The 22,906-nt window shown below is 36.2% G+C and overlaps 1 long non-coding RNA gene across 2 annotated transcripts; it reads right to left on the reverse strand.

Moving 5' to 3' along the window:
• Positions 1-16,729: 16,729 nt before the first annotated feature.
• Positions 16,730-22,629, reverse strand: LOC117243752. Of its 2 annotated transcripts, XR_004495630.1 has the most exons (5): positions 22,536-22,629; positions 21,390-21,605; positions 20,139-20,248; positions 18,066-18,123; positions 16,730-17,091 (listed from the first exon to the last, which is right to left on the reverse strand). It is a non-coding gene; the product is annotated as an uncharacterized LOC117243752 (long non-coding RNA). The 2 variants fall into 2 exon arrangements; XR_004495631.1 differs by lacking the exon at positions 21,390-21,605.
• Positions 22,630-22,906: the final 277 nt, after the last annotated feature.

The following is a 22,906-nucleotide window of genomic DNA, read 5'->3' on the forward strand; positions in this document are numbered from 1 at the left end:
AGAAAGAAAGAAAGAAAGAAAGAAAGAAAGAAAGAAAGAAAGAAAGAAAGAAAGAAAGAAAGAAAGAAAGAAAGAAAGAAAGAAAGAAAGAAAGAAAAGAAAAGAAAGAAAGAAAGATTAAAAAAGTTATATGTACCTAATCTACAAAAGCTGAAGAAACTGGCTTGTGAGGGAGACACAAATCCCTAGTCTGTTGGGATCCAATCTTCGTAGACTCTATTTTCATGCTGGATTAACTCCTGATGATGACTTCAAAAGGACAAGGTTTTCACCCTCGAGTGTTCAAAGCAAAACTGAAAAGAAAAAAGCCCACACAAGACTCCCCAACCTGTTTTTGATGTGGAATGTGCTGCACAGGATGACTGGGACTTGCTGAGCAGCTCTGATCCTCTAATCTACATTGTTCAAGAAAATGACTTTGAAATGCATTTTGTGGCGTAGAACTGTTTTGTGGTGCAAATGATTATGTAACCTGATGTAACCTTTTATATTATTTAACATGTAATCATCAGGTTCTGAACAAGGCAAACCTAACCAAAATGTGTGGAATAATATCTTGTTCACAGAATCATATAGATTTGCAAAGAGATGTCTGATGCTTACTCCATGTATTTTTAAAGCGTAGACAGCTTTAGGGATAACATAGCTACATATGTTATACCGATATATTTTTATTCTTATACATCGCATTCTAAATTTTTTCTGTACTTTAAGCTTTTTGCATTTTAATTTTCTTGTCACGTTTAAAGCAATATATCAAGCTGAGCTTCATATTTAAGCCCAGACATGGAACAGCTGCATCTTTATGTTTTGACTAGGAAACATTAGGCTCTGCACCAAATCTGACTGAAATATATTCAAAATACAGTGCTTGTTATAGGAGAGCAAACTGCAACAACAACAAAGAATCACATTTACTATCTTTCAGCAAAGTAGAGTCAGTAATGATTCTTCTAATTGTAAGATGATTATTGTCATGTAAAGTTATATCATCTTTGCTTGAAGGTGCTCTTTGTTTTCATTTTTAGCACTTCTTTGGAAAGTTACATGACCTATATATTAGGTATTATACAAAGTTGGGGTAAGCAACTCAAACTCAACACTGAGCCAGGCACTAGAAAGATGATTTCTTTTCAAGAGAATACCATTGGAAATTCCAGCCAGAAATTAAATGGTTACATAAGGATGAAAAGTGATGATAATCTTGAAGATTAAATGAAGTATTGTTTCAGAACACAATTCCCTTTATTCTAATGACAAAGTTATTTCCACTTTGGAAAGTGCTTTTGATGAGGCTTTGGCATTTGAGGGCAATGTCTGTGTGTAAAGGGCAAACATTATGGAATAAAAGTTGATTCAGAAAATTACAGACCAAATGAGGAAAACCAAATGAGTAGCTTTAAATGGGTCCATAGAACAGTAAATAATAAGGAATCAGAAAAACAAATATTTTTTAATTTAAATGCTAATATCACCTTTGCCTTCTAGAAATAAAGAAAATTAATAGGAACAACATGGATGTACTTAGATCAAGCTCAACAACTGGTAGCAGGATATTCACCACTTTGTAACCAAATGGGACATTTCACAGCTGTGTGAGTTTGCAGCTATTTGTGCTGAATTAAGCAACAACTATACAGCACCCTACGCTTGTGCCTGTTACCAGTTTTCTCTACTCCATTACCTTAGGATAAAGCTGAAACATCCAGGAGTATAGAGAGGGAAAGAGAAGAGTTCCTGTGAATGAGACTCTTCAGCTCAAAGATGTGTGATTTGGTATGAGTCAAACACGCCAAACTCCAAGCCCAATTCCATGTTCTTTCTCACACAATCGCTTCTGCTGTGGGTATTCGGGTGCCTCTTCATCAAAATGGTGGTGTGGAAGCAAAAAATTGTCCTTGTTCAGAACAGATATAATAAAATACGTTGATCTGAGGTGACATAAATCTTGGAAAGTTTTATGAAATCTCTCCCAGACCTTTGTGCCTGAGTTACTTGTCATCTGCACTCATTTTAAACACAGTGGCATAGTTAGAACAATATGCCTTCCATCTTCCCTGGCTCTCACAGCTGCATGCAGACATGCTGCTAAAAGCTGTCTTTTAAATGGTTTCTGTTCAGATGTGAGAAAGAGGAAGAGCTTGGGAGCTGGGGGTAGCTATAGGAGAGGGAAAAAGCAAAACATGAGAGCTGATGGTTTGTGTATCACCATGTTGCTGAAGAACTGAACTGAGCTAAAATATTTGTAAATTATTATCAGTTTTTATTTATTTAACACTAATTCTCTATTAAAGACTATATAAAGTTTACCAGGTATTTTCTCTGCAAATAAAACAAATCCCCTATTTTAGGATTTACAGGAACAAACATTCATCCATGGGCACTGACAGAACTAGGTAAACAGACTCATTGCTCAGATGTGAAACGTGCTATCACACAGTACATAAACAGCAGCAACACTTGGCTTCTCCCTTACCAGGTCTGAGCCCATTCACAGACACACAGAAGCAAATGCAGGGATCCTGTGCTGTCTGCTGGAACAAGGTGGGTGAAAGGGAAAAGAGTAGAAAGAAACTGAAAAGGACTGCAAAAGAGGGAAAGATCACTTTTAGCATGCCCTCCTTTTATTTATTTTTTTTTCCTTAATTGTTGTTCTCTTGTAAACATGAAAATTAGGCTACATAAGCCTTTCTTCTAAACTGATACAGGAGATCTTGGTGTATTTCATTACAAAGTATATGCCACAAAACACTTTGTTTTCAGAAAGAGCTAAAACTTCAACCCAGAAGCACACACAAAAGAACATTTGAATGTTCTCATATAGTACATTTGATTTTAAAAAAATGTAACCATTTATTGAAGAAAACCTATCAACTCAAACATTCAAACCTTGTTAATAAAAGTGTACTGATAGGAAATTAAAACTATGTCCTAAAAAGCTTTTTAAAGGTGATCCCAAATTCATTGTGGTGCTGTTTAGTGAATCTTGCATGTGGTTAGAGGAGCCCTCGAAGTAACAGCATCACATTTCTAGCACATCAGAAATTGAGTCCCAAATTCCTGCTGTGTCTTCTGTGATGCCTTGGTGTACAGTCTGCATGAGAAAGAGCTCATTATGTCCCACATGATCACAGATGCCCAGCAGAGATAACAGTCTAAATCATTTGTTCTCTTTAAAATAATTTATTCATAGGTAGGAATATGAAAATGTGCCCTTTATGAAGTTTATCTGTGTCTATAGCAAACACAACTTAAATCAATTCTTCATCTCCAGGACTGGCAAAGTTTGACTAAGGCATTAGGGATTTTTTATTAACCTCCATTAATTCAGCATTCCTACCACTATAATAACAAATAAAAATGGATGGCTAAGAAGTTTCATCTTATTAAAAGGTGTGAGTGAGTACAATTAAATATGCCTTACATATCTCAAGATATATTACACATTCTAATAAAATTCCAGGGTTATAAAGAAGTAAGTGAAGTTTATTAGGCTGTTGACTAGTGATCACATATAGCACATAATTTCTGTGGTAGGAGGAAAGCACAATGATTGACCTTAATTCCTCTTGCAATTCTGATTTTATTTTTGTCATTTCTATAGAATCCTCAGATATTCCACAGCAATTGAATTTTAATTAGATGAGCAAATAAGATGATGAAAGTCTTTTTTTTTTCCATAGCATTCAATGAATTGCCTACATATTACATTCTACTATTTGAAAAAGTATTAGAATCTATATGGGTTACAAATCTCTGTAAAACCCTTGTATTTCTGCTCATTTCTATTCAGAAAACTAATTTTCCATTAATCTAACTTATTTTAAGTGAGTATCTCAACTACTTAGTGTCACTCCCTACCTACTTTCTTTTAAATGAAAAGTTCCAATCCAAAATTTTAGCAGCCTAAAGTTCAGGACCAATCCATATTTAGCACATGAGAAATAAATTAAAATAGTCTAGAATCAGACCGTATAACCTTTTGAAAGTGAGAAATAATGCATAAAAGATCTGTGCAGAAAATACCAGACCATGCTATTTAACATAAAACAATGAATTAGAAAGAGGGAGAAAAAAAGAAAAGAGTGTATATCAGATGATGTAAAGAAAATGGGTCCAGTATGCTACTAGGATAACAATGAAAAAAGCAGGCACACAGTGCTACACCACTGAAAAGCTAAGTTAAGATAAGCCTGCTTTATGTGTCATTTAGAATGAATAGGCTATATTAATACACAGTCCATATTTTAAAATTACCTCTAAAATAAAATGAATAATGATTTTGCAGTGCAAACCAAACTCCTTTATCTGCACAATAAAACTGGGGTAGAGTCAGTTAAAAAATAAAGCTCTTTAGCACAGATAAAAATTCAGTGAAGAAAAATCATTTCCTGTGATGAAATATGGAAAATAAATTATGTTAGTTGCTTTTTGCTTCTTGCTAGAATGACATTTATAAAAGCATAACTTAATTTGGGGAAGAGATTTGCTTCATTTCAAAACCTCATGCAAGTTCATCAAGCATGAAGACTCACGAGTGTTAGGTGCTAAATATAAAGCTCAACCCTTTTTTCTGCATCAGTTTTCTGCAGGCATCTAATTTAATATGGCTTCCTAACTTGCACTATTTATGCAGAATTTGAATGTAATAATCAGCTTCGACTGGTCAAAATGTTTTACTGACACAGTCATCCTCTCCATGGCAGAAGGAACTAAAGAACTCCATTGCTTTTATGATAACAGCCGATTTACTCTGATTCTCACAGAGAATCTAAATTTATTACCCCATATTTTTCAAAAAAAATATAAAAACAGTTCCACATTTAAGATAATTGAGGATTTTTTCCCCCTTTTCTTTAATGACCTTTTATTTTTGACAGTGGAAAAAGGAATAAAAATACCTCTTACCCAAAGAAGTTAAGACTGCATTTTGTTTTAAAAAGAGATGTTTTCCCTCCAAATCTCTCTTAAAAAAAAATAAATAGTAAGAAAGATCTCCCATTTAAGAAGATGTAATCAAAACTAGTAATAAAAATCATACATCATTTAAATATTAATATTTTTTCCCTAAACATGCAAAATAAAAGGCAATCTATGAAATAATCTAGTAATTTTTTCCATTGACAAGAGTACAGAACTAGATCCATGAGGTTATTTCAGAATTCATGAGTCACAGAGATACTAGAGAGACTAGAGAACTGAATAATGGTGCAACAGAAGATACTACAGGTAATTGTAGGTATAGCCATCACATTTTTGTATCGCTGGAAAAGTGAGAATAGCCTAAATATATGTTTATATTTACAATTATTATTCCATCAGAAGGCTTCATGGAAGGTGCTGGACTTTGATTGCTGTTAACTCATTAGACTTTACATGTTTTCTTTCCCTCTTGGCCATCAAAGGACTGCTGTTGCAAATAGAGTCTGTGTGTAAAATTTCCTCTTATTTTGTGATGACTGGATAGCCTAAAAACTAATTTTCAAGCATTACATTTTGAACCCTAAGTTTAATCTCATTGCTACACCAATCAATTTTTAATTACATACTTTCATCCTTCCAAGAAATACAATTTTTAAGAAGTTCATTGGAATTTTTTTTTGTTATTATGTGACAAAGAACTCAAATACATTGATTACTCAATCAGTTACGCCTCAAACATATTACAATAAAACCTTTGCTTTCTGATATTTCTTCACACTATAAGAAACAGTTTGAAACTAAATAATGGGGCAAAAAACATGTTTTATTTTTGGTTTTGATGGAAAAAGTGACAGGCCTGATCCATTGCATTTGACAGTTTATATCCCCATAGCCTGAGCTGAAATTCCAGTTAGGATTGAACAGATTTATCTGGATTCCCCAGACTTGTCTTTACCTCAGTGATACTGGTCTGTGACAATAAGTTGAGTTTCTCTTTTGAAATAGAGAGTGAACCTGGCTGATGCCTTTCCCTACACTGCTGCTGGGAGAAAAGCTTGTGATTTTACAGCACAAACCCACCTCCACCAGTAAACTGAGAGAAAACACATCGAGAAGCAAAAGGGTGTCTTTCCTCAAGGCTTGTTGTCCATTCAAGGTTCCAGCAGTCCAAGGCAGCAGGGGACAGCCCAAAGGGGTCAATCCAAGTTAGCAGGGTCAGCCCAAACATAAAAGCATTTCTCTACCAAGCCCTTAACAGTGTTGCAGCACCCCAGACCATCATTTAGAGGCTCTTTTCTGCTGTTGTTACAATGAGAGGATGGTGTTATATGTCACCATGGCATTACTGCTGGACAGGAGTGAGTAGGCAGGAGGGAGCACCATATCCCAGTGGCTTTTCCAACTGGAACTCCCCACTCCTCCAAAGAAACCTTGACAGCAAGTCTATGTGTGCTCTACTCCCTTAATATCAAATTGTAAGCTGCAATGCTGGAATATAAACAAATTATATCTATTAAAAAAAAAAACCAAAACAAACAAACCAAAAACAAAAAAAAGCCCCAGAAAGGTTGGGCCAGATAATCCTTGAGGTCTTCCTTGTGCATGGTATTCTGATTCTGAGATTGAAATAAAGACAGCCATGGGACACTAAGCCACCACCATCACACCTAACGGAATGTGAAAGAGTTTGCAAAATATTTGAAATACATTTAGTTGCCAAGTTCAAAAGAAACAGAGCATACATAGAATCAAAATTCAAATGTGAAAAACAGGTATACCAAGTCACAGAATTACATTCTGTATTGTTTCCGTAAATATGAGCAGTGGCACTTACTAATTTTTTCCTCTTAATTTTTGTCACAGTATTTGTGGACAAATGGGCCTGACTGAGTATAATAAATATTAGGAATTCCATATATAATGACTGGTAATTTACCTTGAAGTTTAGTAGTAGTGTATTTTTAGAATAGTAAACAAAAATATTTTTAAGGCCACTTTTAAGAACACTGAAAATAAATTTGAAAACAACAAAGCAACAAAACTCCTCTTCAGCTTTGAAAATTTTACCCAAGCACTTCTCATCCCACACTCTTTCTCACTGTCAATACTTGTATAGAGCTAGTGGTAAAAAAGAAGAAAATAAAAAAGCAGGATATTTTTGTAATAAATATCAAAGCACATTATTTTAAGATAATAGGAAAATGCAAAGTAGCAAAATGTTATAACTCAGTTTAGGACTTTATGTTTTGATTTTAATAACTTCTGTTCTTGTTTAAAGATTCATGGACTCTTAAATAACTCTGAACTGCCAGAACTTCATCTTTAAGTTCTCTTTTATCAGATTTCCAGCACTGCAGTGCTCCCTAGAGTTACATGGATGAACTAGTTCAGTTCTGGCCTGATGCTTGACCATTGCTCAAGGACATCCCAGGGCAGACCCCACTGGATGCTCAGACATTCAATATAAAGAGAAGCATCCAAGGTTCTCCGTAGCTCAGACATGACTTCTTTAATATTTGCACGTTTCTTGTAACCTACATCCTGAGATATCATAGGTAAACCTCCTACACAACCTAGTCTCCTTTTACATCTTTTTTGTCTCTTTGATGCCTATCACATTATGTTTACAAAGAAAGATATTGATATTTTCCTTTTCTGAACTTATTTCAGTTTTCAGACTATTTTCAGTGACAAATTCTATCAAATGATTCTTTCACTATGCACATGGAATACTCATGACTGAAGACAGAGGCTACAATTAATCATGGATTATGAAAGCAGATGTTTCTTTTAACATATCTTTACCAATGTCAGTACAAAACAATAAAACTTCAGCCTTGGCAGCAAAACCACATTTGTTTTATTTTAGTATTTACATTATTTTAATGGAAAATAGTGTGATAAATACATTTTTAAGTATAATTATTTTCTTAGATCTGTACCTAATATCTCAAATAATCTTTCATGTTTTATTCAAATTATTAGAAAATGCATCTCTCTCACTCTCCCTTTCATTCATACTGTTATAAAATTAAAGAATAAATTCCTTCTTTAGAATTAATATTAACAAATTGGTGAAGGGCATAAAAAATACAGGATAGCACTGCTAGAACACCAATTTACAAAGATCATTTATTATAAAACCTTATAGTTAACAATGATCTTGTTTAACAGCAATTATTTTCTTCAAGTCTCAACATAGTCTTTTTTGCACATCAATGAAGTGTAAGAGGAAGGGAAGTTTCATAGTTTTCAAAAAGGTCTAAGGATTTTCCACTTGGAAAGATAATCCAAATTTGGTCTAAACCTCTTATCTTTCAAAGTCTTACCTTTAAGGTGGAATATTTCCAGAGATTTTGCATTTTAAATTTCTAAATCCACTTTGCATTCTTTTTTTATTGCAAAATGTTACTTTTTTTCTTTAATAGAATAAAAGAAAGTTTTTCTAACAATGGTTAGTTGAAACAACAATGACAACAACTTATGAGTAATTTGCAGTTGAATCAGCTTTTGACCCAGGTGAATATTACTGGAAGAAGCAGCCCTATCTAAAAAATGCACAGGGAAATTCACATTTCCCTTTGGACTGTAGATATTTATCCTAAAGTTCAATTTTTGGAAGTTTTCTACCCTGTTCTCTGCACCAACCCTCCTAAAATTATTATCTCAAATATGTTGTGTCTCTATCTTTCACATGATCAAGGAAGTTTCAGTAAAACTGAACTTCCTTGATCATGGACTCTGATAAGACATTTGAGATATCAGATCCTTAGTGTACGTCACAAAACTCTTCAGATCAGTGCTCAGCTCTCCTAGTTCATCCCATTTTTTTAAACTTTCCCTTTCTTCCCTTTAGAAGTGTTGGGGAAAGACCAAAATTTGTTTTTTGTTTTTTGGTTTTTTTCCCCTAAAGCTTTCTTTTAATAACATTCATTATCCCTCGCAGCAGATACTGAAGACAAGCAGGCAGCAGACTGACTAGAAGTATCTGAAATTGAGTACAGTTACTGTTTTTAAGACTCAGTTCAAAGCGCTTAAACACACATCTAAATCCTATTAAAATCAAGTGTTTACTTCAGTTAAACAGGACATGAGCAAAACAATTTGTTCTGATGAAAAATAAGGCCATGTTTTGTATGAGCAGGACACACCGTGATGGGCATCTCCTCTCTCCTGCTTGTGACAGACCTGAGCCACAGGATTCCTATTCAGCCCTAGAGCAAAGCAGAATTATGACGTTCTTTCTTCCAGGTTAACATCAAGCTGTTAGTATTTGAAAAGCACAGCAGGATTCCCTAGGCAGCTCGGCAATCAGAGGGTCAGCCCTTGTGAGCACTGTGACCAGTTCTGGGCTACTCACTCCAAGAGAGAGCTGGAGCTCTTGGAAGAGATCCAGCAAAGGGCTATGAAGATGATGAAGGGACTGGAGTATCTCCTTAGAAGGAAAGGCTGAGGGAGCTGGGGCTGCCCAGACTCAAGAAATGGTGACTGACAGGGGACCTCCCCAGTGTCTATAAGAATGTGAGAGGGTGCCAAGGGGATGGACCAGGCTCTGCTCAGTGGTGCCAGGCAATAGGACAAGAGGAAATGGGCAGAAACTGATGCACAGGAAGTTCCACCTGAAGAAGAACTGCTTTACTGTGTGGGTGACTGCGCTCAGAGAGGTAGATCTTCTCACTGGAGATATTCCAGGACTGCCTGGATGCAATCCTGTACAATGTGCTTGAGCAGGAAGGTTGGATCAGATGACCCACTGTGGTGTCTTCTTACCTGTTCTGTGATCATAGAAATATCAGCAAGAAATATCAGGACCTCTTAGAGCAAATCCAGAGGAAGTTATCCAGATGATGAAAGGCATGCAGCACTTCTCCTGTGAAGACAGACTGAGACAGCTGGGGCTGTTCAGCCTGGAGAAAAAGCTTTGGGGAGACTTTATAGCACCTTCCAATATCTAAAAAGGGGTATGAGAGACCCAGAGAGGGACTTTTTACAAGGGCATGTTGTGATGGGACAAGGGGGGAGGGCTTTAAACTGCAAGAGGGCAGGTTTAGGTTGGACATTAGGAAGAAATGCTCAGCTGTGAGGGTGGTGAGTCACTCCCCTAGCTTGCCCAGGAAAGCTATGGATGCCACATGGAAATGTTCAGTGCTAGCCTGGATGGGATCTTGAACAACCTGGTCTGCTGTAAAGTGTCCCTGTCCATGGCAGCCAGGTGGAATCCAAGGTTCTTTCCAACCCAAACTATTCTCTGATTCTATGATTTTGCTTTTTAAGCAGAAACTTTCTTTTACAATGTTGAACTCTGCAGTCAAATTAGGAAAAACACTCTTAATTTCTTTATTGCGCACTGTGCTTTTGCAGCATAAATTTCAGAAATATGAAAAGACAATAACTTCAACACCAAAATCCTCAGTTAATTGTTAGCCAATTGTAACAGTAAGCACCACGTGCACTTAAGTTAAATTATTTTGTCAATTCTACTATTTACACACAAAAATTACCATTGTCAAGTACTCCATGACTCAAGTTTTAATTAATTTCAAAAGACTTCAATGAACTCCCTCTTGGAACATGTGCTTCCTGTTCCTTTGGCAGAGAGCCATGCCAATGCTCCAAGAGGTGGAATACAAGTAGGCCACGTGCTTAATTTGGCTAGCTATTGATATCATAGGGTATTTTTTTGCCCTCAGTGCCGTCAACCATAAAGACATTTCAACTATGCATAATTAGTGCTTAACAAAAAACAATTAGATCTAACAAAACACCTCACTTGCTCCAAGATTTTAACAAACTGAACTTGAAATGGCCACAAGTACAGAAAGAACAAACTCAAGGAAAAAATTATTGCAGACTATATTTTACTAATTATTGAGATCTTGGTGTTTGGCTTTGGTGGTTTTCATTTCCTAAACCCATATTATGTTAATATGTATTTTCTCTATACTTACACAACATTTAATGACCAATTTAAGTACTTCTGTAATTTTATATTAATTTTTCTCAGTTCAGAGCACCTTAGAGTGCTTGAGTACAATAAAATCCAAGTTTGTATGCTATAGAATACATTTTGGTACATAGCTGCTCAAAATTCTGCTCTTAGTCAAAATATTCTAATCAAAATATATCAATGGACAGGGCCTTTATGTAACAGTTTTCATTATATATTAATTTCTCCTACTCTTTTATTTTACTGTTTATTTAATCACCAATCTCTGCTTTTCATCTTCTCTTTAGTAAAAAATTATGCTGCTGTTGTTTATTGGAAATTTCCCTCATTTTAATGCTTCCCTACAACCTAGATATTTCGTAACAATGTTAAGTTTTCCTTATGTTACATTGATTGGTTATTCTCACTAGTTCCCTGTATAAAACCAGAACCAATATCCCTTTCTGACAGTTCTTTTTACACATTCATAAATAAAGGGTTTTGTCTTCCTCTGACATGCATGTACTTACTTGATTTATAGCAGCTTAAGTGTCTGGGAAAAATCATACACTATTACCTAGATTATTGTTCAGAGTTTCTGTGGGAGAAAATGGGGGGGAAATCCTATCTGTCAGCTCTCCCTGTAGCAGAAGAGCTGCACAATGAATGCAATGCAGTTGCAGAGTTCTGGTAGCCTTCATAAGGCATTCAGGCTAATGCATGGGATTAAAATAAATAAAAACAGTGTTTTGAACCACATAATCAGAGCTGCACACCCAGGCCTCTTCTGAATTACTGTCCAAAGCATTCAATATTAACCCAGGGCAAAGGAGGACAGGTCTGAGTAGATTCTTCAAATTCTGCTGCTACCCAAATAGTCTGTCTTGTTCACTCTTTTCCCACTCCATAAAGCCACACAGTGCTTGTTCACATTCTGCATTGTAAAGTAATAAACCAGGAGCAACTCCAAATGACAAAATCACCTCTCTTTCCAGTTCTGAGAACTCTGGCATGCAGTAAGCACAATAATTTGCATGATGATTGTAACCAAAAATTTAAATATTTCATGCATATAATATATATATATATTTATATATATATTCCTAAATTAAAGATAAATGTTTCATGCATATATAATGTGTAAACATATATATATATATATATTCCTGTAGAGCTGGAAGAGATGGCACCAGAAAGAAAACAAACCAAAACCATGTCTCAATGTAATAATGACCAACTGCTTTTCAAGCAACAGTTTGAAGAGAAGTAATAATTACCATATCAAAGCTGGGAAGTATTTACTATAACATATAAACATATTTTAAAATATATTTATAAACATATAAATCCTTCTTAAGCAACTCCTTTACCAGATTCCCTTTGTTGTCAGGTTCTCCAGTTTAACTGTGTAGTTTAGGGAGTAGGCATTAAGTAAATGTCATCCATGAACGTGACTTAAAACTTCCACAGAAAAGTTGAACTAGAAAAATTACTGTGTTACCTGCTCAGTTTGTCCCAGTTCTGGGTTTCAGGCAGCATCTTGAAACTTAAAAAAAGAACGACCAGAAATTTACAACATGGATTTGCACGGATTTTTTTTTAAAAAAAGTCTCTGCTTCCTATGCTCATTCACCAAACCAATCTTCTCACATACTCATTTCTGAAGCTAAGACTTCCATAAAAAAGCAGCAGTGAGTCATACAGAGTACACTTTGCTTGTTAGTATGATGATATCATTATTACTGTCTCAGTGACACTCCTGTAACACCATTGTTATTGAATGTCTAGGGATGATCTCACTGGTCATCAATTTATTTAAAGTTGGAGCATTTAAAAATACTTAAAATATTGCTGTCTGCAGGAACAGGTTTTATTCAAGTGTAGTTAACCGTAAAGTCCCAATTTCACTTCCTCAAGAAATAATTTCAGCAATATTTTAAATTTTAACTAAGAACTTTATCTCGAGCAATGGTACAGGATGTTCCAGTTACAGAAACTTGTGTCTTTGTGTCTGCACAATGTTTTTATTTTCATAAATTTTTGAGTATGAGAGCACCAGAAAACATTTTATTATCAGTGTAAATGGATATGATTCATATAAAAATATTTAAAGAAAATGACCCTGAAATTCAAAGCAAAATGACATCATGGCCAAGAATATATTTTTTAATTATATTTTAGCACTGGATGATGTTAAGTACTCACTAGTTAGAAATATAAATGTCATTCATATAAATAAAAATAAAAATGAGTAGAAGTTTTTCAACCATGAAGAAATATTAAGAAAAGAAGCTTCAGATCTACAAGTTTCATCTTAATTTATGGTGGAATCTCATACAAAAGGAATAAAATGCAGCTCCTTTATAAAGACTGTCTGAATTTAGTAGATTAGACTTTCTGAAGAACACCTCTTTAAAAAGTTCTTATTCAATGGTTCTATACTAACAAAATGCAACTGACCCCATTAATCGAGTCAAGAATTAATTGAAGCACAACTGGACATTAAAATCACTTCTCTGTCTGTTTGACATAATAAATAGTACAAATAAAAAAAAGTTCAAATGCTAATAAAACAATCTGAACCTCAAATATTATGTTAAAAAGAAATTTGGAAGTTCTGGTAAAAAAAAACTCTTACAGAAGTTGGTTATTAATTGAAATTAAAAGGGCTCTGTACATTATGAGAATTTTGATGATCTCTGCTGATAAAAATATTATTTAAAACCATAGTGAATGTCTATTAAAGTAGCAAAAGCTAGGGAGAAGGACGCTCTTTCATTCTTTTGATACCACATTAATCATGGGTTTGGTGCTGCACAAGACACAAAGGATAAGTACTAAACTATTCAGCAAGTTTGGGACCAAAACCAGGTCTCCAAGTTGGGAAACGTCTCAAGCTGCAGCTTTACTTAAAAGTTACTCCCTACTGCATACATCAACTCCCCCATATGCAAGCTGCACATGAACACAGGTAATTTACAAAATATAAACTGCTTTTTTTCTTTCTTTTCTTTCTTCTAAATCTTGTCAGAGCTGGTGAGCACAGATGCTGATGCTGAAACTTTGGCAATCTCCTGACATTACGTTAAACCGTAAATAAGAACAAAGAAATGTAAATGGGCATGTTATTTTCACTTCATTTATTATAACATTTTAGAAGTATTACAGGGGGTTGGTTGTTGTGTTGGGTTGTTTTTTCACCTGCTTTGAAGTTTCAGATTTTGTTCTGAAGGTGGTTCCCACACAGGGATTGTCCTCACCGCTCCCCCTCCCTTCAGACCGACCCACCCCTGCTGTGTCAGCAGCACATGAGCTGTACACTTCTAAAGCTTCCTGTAATTAAGTTCACCTTGTTGCATTATAGGCAAACATGTTCAGACTTATTTTGGATACATTTGGGAAATAATAGCTTTTTATAGTCTACAATGAGAAGCAACTTGGGCTACTCAAGTAAACTGTGGTGAGGACTGTGTCTTGTAGTGCTTTTACATGTGGCAAATTCCCTTGGTGCCTTGGTACTTTCATCAGAAAATAAGGAACAATAATTTCTGTTGTTTTGCATCAGAACTAACATAAGTTTGCAATAATGTTTTGTTTATACTGAATTGTTTTTGTGTGCACCTAGGATGGGTTTCAGTTGACAAAAGCCAAGTACGTGGTTCCATTTCAAACATAATTTGAGCACCCTGCCAGGACTCCACTGCCTTTCCACAAGGCTTCTGGTCTCCCCTCAGCTCCTTTGTCATGTTTCCAATCCCCATGAAAACATTTCCGACATCCAACTTAAAGTTGCACAAGGCACATAGGCTTTGGCAGTTGATTCCAACCCACTCAGAATTATGTAAACTATGACAGAGTAATTTTCTGGCTCATTTTTATGCATGTTAAAAATACTAGCCCAAGATCCTTCAAGGCACAGAGTGTCTCATTTCATGCCATGACACAACAACTAATGGAGCAAGGGAACACTGTGGATGTACAATTATCTGGGTATTTTTCAACCCTAACAAGATGTTAACACAGTTCATTGACGGGTAATAAGAGGCTGACTTTCCCTTGCCAGCTGGGACACAGAGCTCAACAGTCAGATGGGAGAATTTCAGCCTCAGCAAAGAAACAGCAGTCTATCCACAATAAAACTCAGAGCCGCCCTGTCTGGCAGCACAGTGATCCTATGGCTTGTGCCAGGCTGGTGGGGCCAGCTCTGGGGTGCCACAGAAGTCACCTGCCTGCCTGCCAAGTGGCACAGTACCTGGAGCACTGCATCCAGCTCTGGGCTTCTTAGAACACGAAGGATTGGACCTGTTGAAGCAGAGGAGGGACACAGAAATGGTCAGAGGGAACATCTGAGCTGTGAAGACAGGCTGAGAATGTTCAGCCTAGAGAAGAGAAGGTTCTGGGAAGACCTTGGAGCATCCACCAGTACCTGAAGCTACATGAGAACCACAGAGGGACTTTTTACAAGGCCATGTAGTGATAGAATAAAGGCAAATGGCTTTAAACTGTGAGTGGGCAAGTTATGCCAAATATTGGGAAGAAATTCTTCACTGCTAGGGTTGTGAGACACTGGTACAGGTTGCTCAGACAAATTGTGGGTGCTCCACCCTGGAAACATTCAAGGCCAACATTGGATAGGGATTTGAGCATCCTAATTTAGTGAAAGGTGTCCCTGCCCATAGCAGGGGGTTTGGCTAGCTGACCTTTGAAGGTCCCTTCCAACCCAAACCATACTATGATTCTCTGTCTTGCCCTGGCCCCAGCAAGTGCAGATGCACCATTACAGCACATGCAGCTCTGGGCCAGTCCTACTTTCCCCAAAACACAAATTTTATCCTGCTCAGATGGCAAATTCCACACCAAAGCCTCTCAGACCTGTTGCTCAAATAAGCAAATGCAGCATAAAGACAGTCCTGGATCTCTGCAGCTCCTCCTCTCTCCTCTAACCAAGATGAGGAACATCAAAACAGGGCTGAAATCTGCTTTTGGCCTCACTCAGGGGTTTCAGCCTCCCTCAGCGGTTTTGATCTTCCTCTGCCTCAGAAAGGGGAAAGGAAATCAGCTACTACTGACATGAATCCTTTGTATCCATTTTCTCTTTCTACAATGGTATGGAAATCAAGCTTTCCCAAAATACTGCTGTTTCACCCTCATTGTCCTGACTTTTGCTATGGCAGTGTAAATTAGAGCTAGTGTGGTTTGTCCCATCCTCAGACAACATGTTAGGAGACCAGATTCCTGCTTTTCTAAAAGGAGTATCCATTTGCAAGTTTAGGAGCCCAAACACATCTTCTGGAAACCATTATTACATCTGCTGCTCTGAATGATCATTAGGACCAGCTGAAACTATTAATGTAAATGGGCTTCCAACTACAAAGTTTCTCAGGGAATAGCTGCATTTCTTAGAGCAAGGGAGGTGGTGGTGGGGGAAGCAGTTAAAGTATTTTAGTTCATGACTACTTTCTAGATTTTTTTTAACTATTAGGAGAAAGCTTTCATATTTCTGTTGCACTTTCTCTTAAAACCTCTGTGAAAGGAAGATCTTCATTAAAGCTAGCCTTGAAACAGCCACTAATAGGAATGCTTAACTTTAAGATCCTCCTTTGAGGGACAGATTTACACTCCAAGGCAAACCACACAGGCATTTAAAATATTTTCAAAAGCAGGGCACGGAAAGCTGGGGATCTCGGCAACTGCGAAAATGTGACTGTAATTTGTAATGCTGAGAACACTTAAAAACAAGGTCTTTATTAAGGAAATAAAAATGAATTCTGACTCATTGATGTTAAACTGGTATTAAAAGAATCTGGAAGTCACACAACAGCACTGAAGAAGAGAAAGGAGGGAGATACAAAGTACATAAGAACAGAGGAGATTAATAGGTTTAAAGCAAAAAAAAAAACCCAAACTGACAGGTTTAAATGTACTATGAGTTGCTATTCCTGGCTGTTCCTGTACTTTGTAGGTCTTGTTCAGATACACGGTAGAAAAAGAATGTGTTGAACCTTTTAGATCCATTCAGTTTTAAAAGTTATTTTCTCAGGTGGGCATTGAACAGTTGCAATTACAGTTTATTTTGCCAGAGAAATTCTTTTATGACACTAATGGTATGAGACAGAGGGTAAGCAATGACAGCACAGCATGTCTCCTAAGCTTGATACCAGCAGATCTGTGGAAGACCCAGAGACAACAAATGGTATTTTTCTGTTGAAATCTCAAGGTGGTTTATTTCAAATGCACTTTAGCTGTGGATAACAAAAAATAATGAAAATATTCTAACTGAAGTCACGCAGCTACTGCTATTCTCATTTTCAAGATCCATTTAAGCTCTAGCACAAGATCCATTAAGCTCTTGTCTTTGGACTATCAAAACTCTTCCATGAAAGACTAAAGCTTTCACTACTTTTCATTCCCACTCCATGGCTGCTTAAAAATGTAACCCCCTCCTCACATCCTACCTACTAATTACACTATTTCTTGTAAAAGACCATGTTAAAGGTCTGTCTCTTTTTGACACAAAGACTGTTTAAGCATCATATCATACATGACAGGTTAGTTCTACAGACTGGAGCTAGTAGCAGAAAACTAACCATTAAAAAACCATTGCCTTCTTTTCGGCCTCTGATGTCACCATAACACAGAATCAATTAGGTCAGAAAAGACCTCTGAGACCATCAAGTCCAACCTTTGACCTTTTTTGAAAATTCTGTTGAGGTTGGGATTTCTTTTTATTTGGGATAAAAAAGTTAGAAAGGTGGTTTTTTGGGTTTTGTTTGATCTTCTTTTTTAATTATTTGTCAACTTCTGTCAACAAGTAAAGTCAATGTTTAAAACCCATACATCTTGTTACCCAAGACACTGCTGGCAGCTGTTTTTTCACTGCTGAAATAGCTCTTCACAAGCTCCTATACTTAACTTAGTAGTGATTTTTTTTAGAATACTTTCCACATTTAAAACTCTTTCCACCCATTAAAAGTATACTAGAGACCAGCATCACAATATAAATGAACTACATGGAAAATATGATAAAATCTTATTTTTTAATTTATTTTCTTTAATTGACTAGACACGAACAAGGACAGAGTTTGATCTCTGCTATACAGGCAGTTCACAGGAGGTCACCTTATCGCTCCAGTGTTATTTTGCTTTGGCTTGGTTGAACTTTCCCAACATCTTTATGATAAACAAAACAATTTTTCCATTACTAAAGGCCATTCACCTGGCAGCTCAGGGTCTCAGGACTTGTATGGGTTGTCTTCACTTGAGCTGATTTTAGCCTTTAAAAAAAAATAAAAATTAAAAAAAAATCAGTATTTGTAACAGCGTGGTGGTCAGCTAACTAACAACCACATTTGTTTCAGGTTTCCTTCAGTTCACAGTGATAATGAGCAGTTATTCACCTTTCTAGAACAAAATTAAGTGCAAAAGGGTGCACATGTGCAGAACAGTACCAGAGGTGCAGGGGTTCTGACAGAAACCACAGCTGTAATTCAGAGGTCACTACAGGATTTCATCCTTCCATTGTTCAGGTAAACCCAGCTTTAGATCAAAAAGTGAATGGTTAGGAACTAATGACAAAAGTGAGTACCTAAGCTGTGTTCAAAAAGTATCCAAAAATAAAGTCCATGGAGGACAAGACTACCAGCATCTTTCTTTTCCCAGTAAATGGAAGAAACTCCCTAAGACAAGACCGTATGCCTCCCAGTGATGACTACAAGATGCTGATAGCTCAGAGTCCCTCTCTTTCTTTCAGGAAGGCTGAAGCTACAAGTCTTTCAACCCAGAGGGTTTCTAGAAAGGATTTTTTATTTCCCCTGACAAGCAATATAACTCCATTATGATTTTCCCCCATATTAATTTGAATTATTAATACATATTATTTAACTAATAAATTAGACTGTTATATTGTTAAATCATGAACAGGAATAACAATAATTTCCCAGCTTCACACCTGTGACTGGGTTCTTCTTTTGCCCAAGCAAGATTTTTGTATAATAAGCATATGATGCATGGTGACTCTCTCTATATATATATGTAGTCACACAATAAAAAACAAACACCAAACAGAGCTCACAACCATGCATTTAAATGATGCACATCATCCTAATTGACAAAGAATATTAGAAAATTAAAAGAGATGTGTGAATACTTATAGTTCTTCAATCACAGGTATATTTACCCTGTCAAAACTTTGCAGAAATATTTTTGCTCATTTCAGCTGTAACTTAGGAGGTTATGTCATTTGTAAACAACAGCAAAAAGAAGACATAAAAAAATAGCAACATCATAAACTTTCTGCAATCTGTCCTTGAAGGATTAAATGAGTTTTCATCACCAAATTTTTTCAACCAGAAAGTGATTTGTGTTTTGTACAAAGTATTTAACTGAATACAGTGAAACTGTGATGAATTTTCATACCGCCATTACTCATTTTATGGAAGTACACTTTAAGAGGTAATTTTGTGGAAAAACACATATTCCATCTATGCTTCAGAAAAAGTGAAGCTTTGTGAGGACTTTTTATTTCCTTTTTTGTTGCACTTACTGGGTGTAACAGATAAGGCATCTGTTTTTGGGGTGTACAAGTCTTTCCCTAGACCTAAAATAAAACAAATAAACTTAAAACTGAGAATTATTATGATAATTATTCAACCAATTCAGAAGAAAATGGTGGTTAGTACCAGCAGAGCAGAGGGAAACATCAGCAAGCAAAGCAATAATAATTTCAGTAGGTCTGGTGGGACAGAGAGGTCAGGCAGAGGTGCCACCTGGAGAGAAAGTGGCTCCTTGGTATCTGGCCTATCTCGATGGCTTTTAATGCCAAGTACAGCTGTGAATGTTAGCTATGAATATACTTATTTTCAGTAGTTATTCCTTAAGAACCAGGGCTGAAAGATCAGAAATGAAGTCTTCCTTTCCCGAGACACCATTCTTCTTCTGGCAAATGCACACATTTTACCTCCATAAATTAATTATAAAAGGTCATGCTCGTTGTTTCCTGATTTTGTCCATAGAGTATCTGCAGAGGGCTTTTGGTGCAGTTTAGGAAAATGCATTTCTGATAGCTTTGCTCTGAGAGACATGTATTGCTTGGAAAAGTATGCCAGAAGCTTTGCATGTTCTCAGGTTCTCCAGGCTGGTGTCACTTGGGGGACATTCACCTCTGACATACCTTTCCACACAAAGTTAGTGAGTCACTTCAGTGCCAGAAGAAGGGCTTGAATCATGAGAAGGATTCTTGGTATGCTTCAAAGATCTGCCAATATTTTTGAGGTAAATATATAGGTCTTACCTAAAGTAAATGGTGCTCTTTCTGCCTTATGAAACTCACCAACAACACCAGTGTGAAGACTTTGCAGGGCTGAAGGTGGTATAGTTGCTAAGTTGATGTTCTTAATTGTTCTAGAATTAAAATCACAAATCTATTTTAGAATCTGATGATTTCATGAATGATTTTAAAAGAAAATAGATCAAAGAATCCCCCACCCCACTCTGCCTTACTCTTGATTAAATATATTCAAAATGAAAAGCATTTTGAATAAGGATACTGTCCCTTTGAAAATTGTTTTAAATATTCTGTGTGGCCAGTGATTTTCTTTTTTAATTCAGAAGATTCAAAACTTGCATTTTTGCATCCCCATCAAAAGCTTTATCAGAAATTCTCTTAACAACCCTATTAGTAAGACATATGCAATCATCATCACGCTGTATTTAATTGGGATAGATACAAGAGTCCTAGCTGTTTCCATGAGAGTTTCAAGCTAAATTACATTTTTGATTGACTTACTTGAGTGGCAAATCTCCATTAGTCAGTTATATACTACATGCTGTGCTACCACTCTCAGAAAAGCAAAAACTCCATTAAGCATTGCCACAGCTCTCTATCAAACAGGTTTTTTTGTATGCATTCATTGCATAATTTTTATTTGACTATTCCCCCATAAAAAACCCAAACCAACCAAACAAAAAACCCACCACAATTCAATAGTCTTCACTATTTAACATATTATAGTAAATGTCACTCTTTTTAATAGTTTGCTCGAGTATATTTCAAGTGCTACACAAATAAATAGTCTTCTTTTAATACTTGCAACTAATCTATGTTAGTTTATAAGTAATAATTCTGCTAAAATGAGAAGAAAGAAGATTGGATTACAAGTCCCTTTCCAAAAGAGCCAAATGTGTATATATGGAAAAGCATTAAAAAGATGAACTTTATATTAAAGTAAGCAGTATCAGTACATTTACCATATAAATACACTCCTAAGTCCATTCTTTGGCGAATGCTTACTGAAAAGACTGAAAAAGATCCATATCAAGTTAATGAATTCTACTCTGCTGACTTACAGAAAAGAATATAAAATAGAAAAATCTACATATATTATTTCCAACAGCTTATTAGATAGACTTATCTATAATATATATGTTAGGCACAAATTACATTAGAGTAACATTTACAGAGCTGCAAAGGAAAAGTTTCACAAGTTAGAAAATGGGAGGGGGAATGAAAAAAATGAAGGTTGGCTAAGTAGCCTCAGCTCACCTCTTTTGCTCAGGCAGTATTTTTTGTGATCTTTATTTAAAGCACATTATGACATAGAAGACACTGGAAGCCAGTGCAGAAGAGCAATGGCAGGAAGCTAGGAGACATGGAGCAAAGACAGATCACTGACATTCCCCCTTCAGGCAGTATGTGCATGATGCCACAGCACAGTCCTGAAGCCAGCAGAAAATATTACTGCTCCATTAAACACCAGACCTAGAAATCCATCAGAGGAATTTGTGGTTTGTAATTCCCAAAGTACAACATAATTAGGTTCAGTCTAATCTGCTTAACATCACAGGTGATTCACTGGCACTGCTGAATAAACCCAAAACTCCCCAAACAGTGCTAGTAAATCAGAGCCTAAAAGGTGGGGGCTTAGAAACATAAAGCAGAGTCTCCAAAGCATGGATAAATTTTTTTGAGGACCATGGTCACCAATTTGCTGAGAGATAAAACTAATGGGTCTGGGCAAAAGAACTTTAAATTGGCGAGGAAGAATAAAGTCCTCAGTAAGGGGATGAGAAGAAACAGAAAAAAATAATAATTAAAAAAAGCAGCCAGCATACACAAGAAAATCAGTAAGAAAGATGCATCGGTCAAAAAAAGAACAGAGAAAGAACACCAAACTGAGATTCAGCAGGTAGGTAATTTAAGAGTGTTTCTAGAAAGTGGCAAGAAAGATAAACTCAAAACTCAGCAAAATGAAATAATGAGAAATAATGAGAATCGTATGAGGCCACATGATATTCCCGCTCCGATGAATTAAAATGTTCTGTTTGGGACAATAACAAGAAAACTCAGAAAACCTTACTGTGGGTTAAAACTGAGTAGTTGAAATGTTAGCAGAGGAAAGCCCATGAGACAGAGGAGTGACTATAACTTATGTAAACACAGGAGGCACCCCCTGCTCCAGGGTAACCATCAAAGTAGGAAGGAAATGTCTTTAAACCTTTGCGTGAAAATAAAAGCAGAGAGACAAAGAAAGCTTTCTCTAAAGATTATCAGCAAAACATACATGAGATGAAGTCCAGAAAATGAAAGAACATATTGAAATTAGTTGAAGAATCATTAATAGTAATATTAATTGTAAGACAGAAATTATTTTAGAAATAAGATTATACAGAGTAAATCAATTATTCTCACATTCATTCAGCAGACATGGTTCCTATGCACAGTGCAGGGAACATCAGGATCCTAGAAAAGGAAAACTCAAGAAAAGATGCTTTTAAATTATCTTTCTCTCTATTTATATACACCTTTCACCACTAAGCAGGACAATGTCACAGCAGTCATGCTTCACAACTAGAACCAAAAACTAATATGCTTGGAGGTTTGCTGTTATTTTCCTTTTTAACTACTTTCAAGCACCAGAAATACATTAGAATGAAGAAGCCTCTTCTCACCACAATCATCCTTACCTCACGTTTGCTGAGGAGGTAGGTGATGCCCATCTTCATGATTGCGCTGTAGAGAAGGGGAAGGTTCATCTGTGAACCAACAGGAATGATAAATCA

This window comes from Parus major, unplaced genomic scaffold, assembly GCF_001522545.3.
Source record: "Parus major isolate Abel unplaced genomic scaffold, Parus_major1.1 Scaffold101, whole genome shotgun sequence".
NCBI classification, from domain to species: Eukaryota; Metazoa; Chordata; class Aves; order Passeriformes; family Paridae; genus Parus; species Parus major.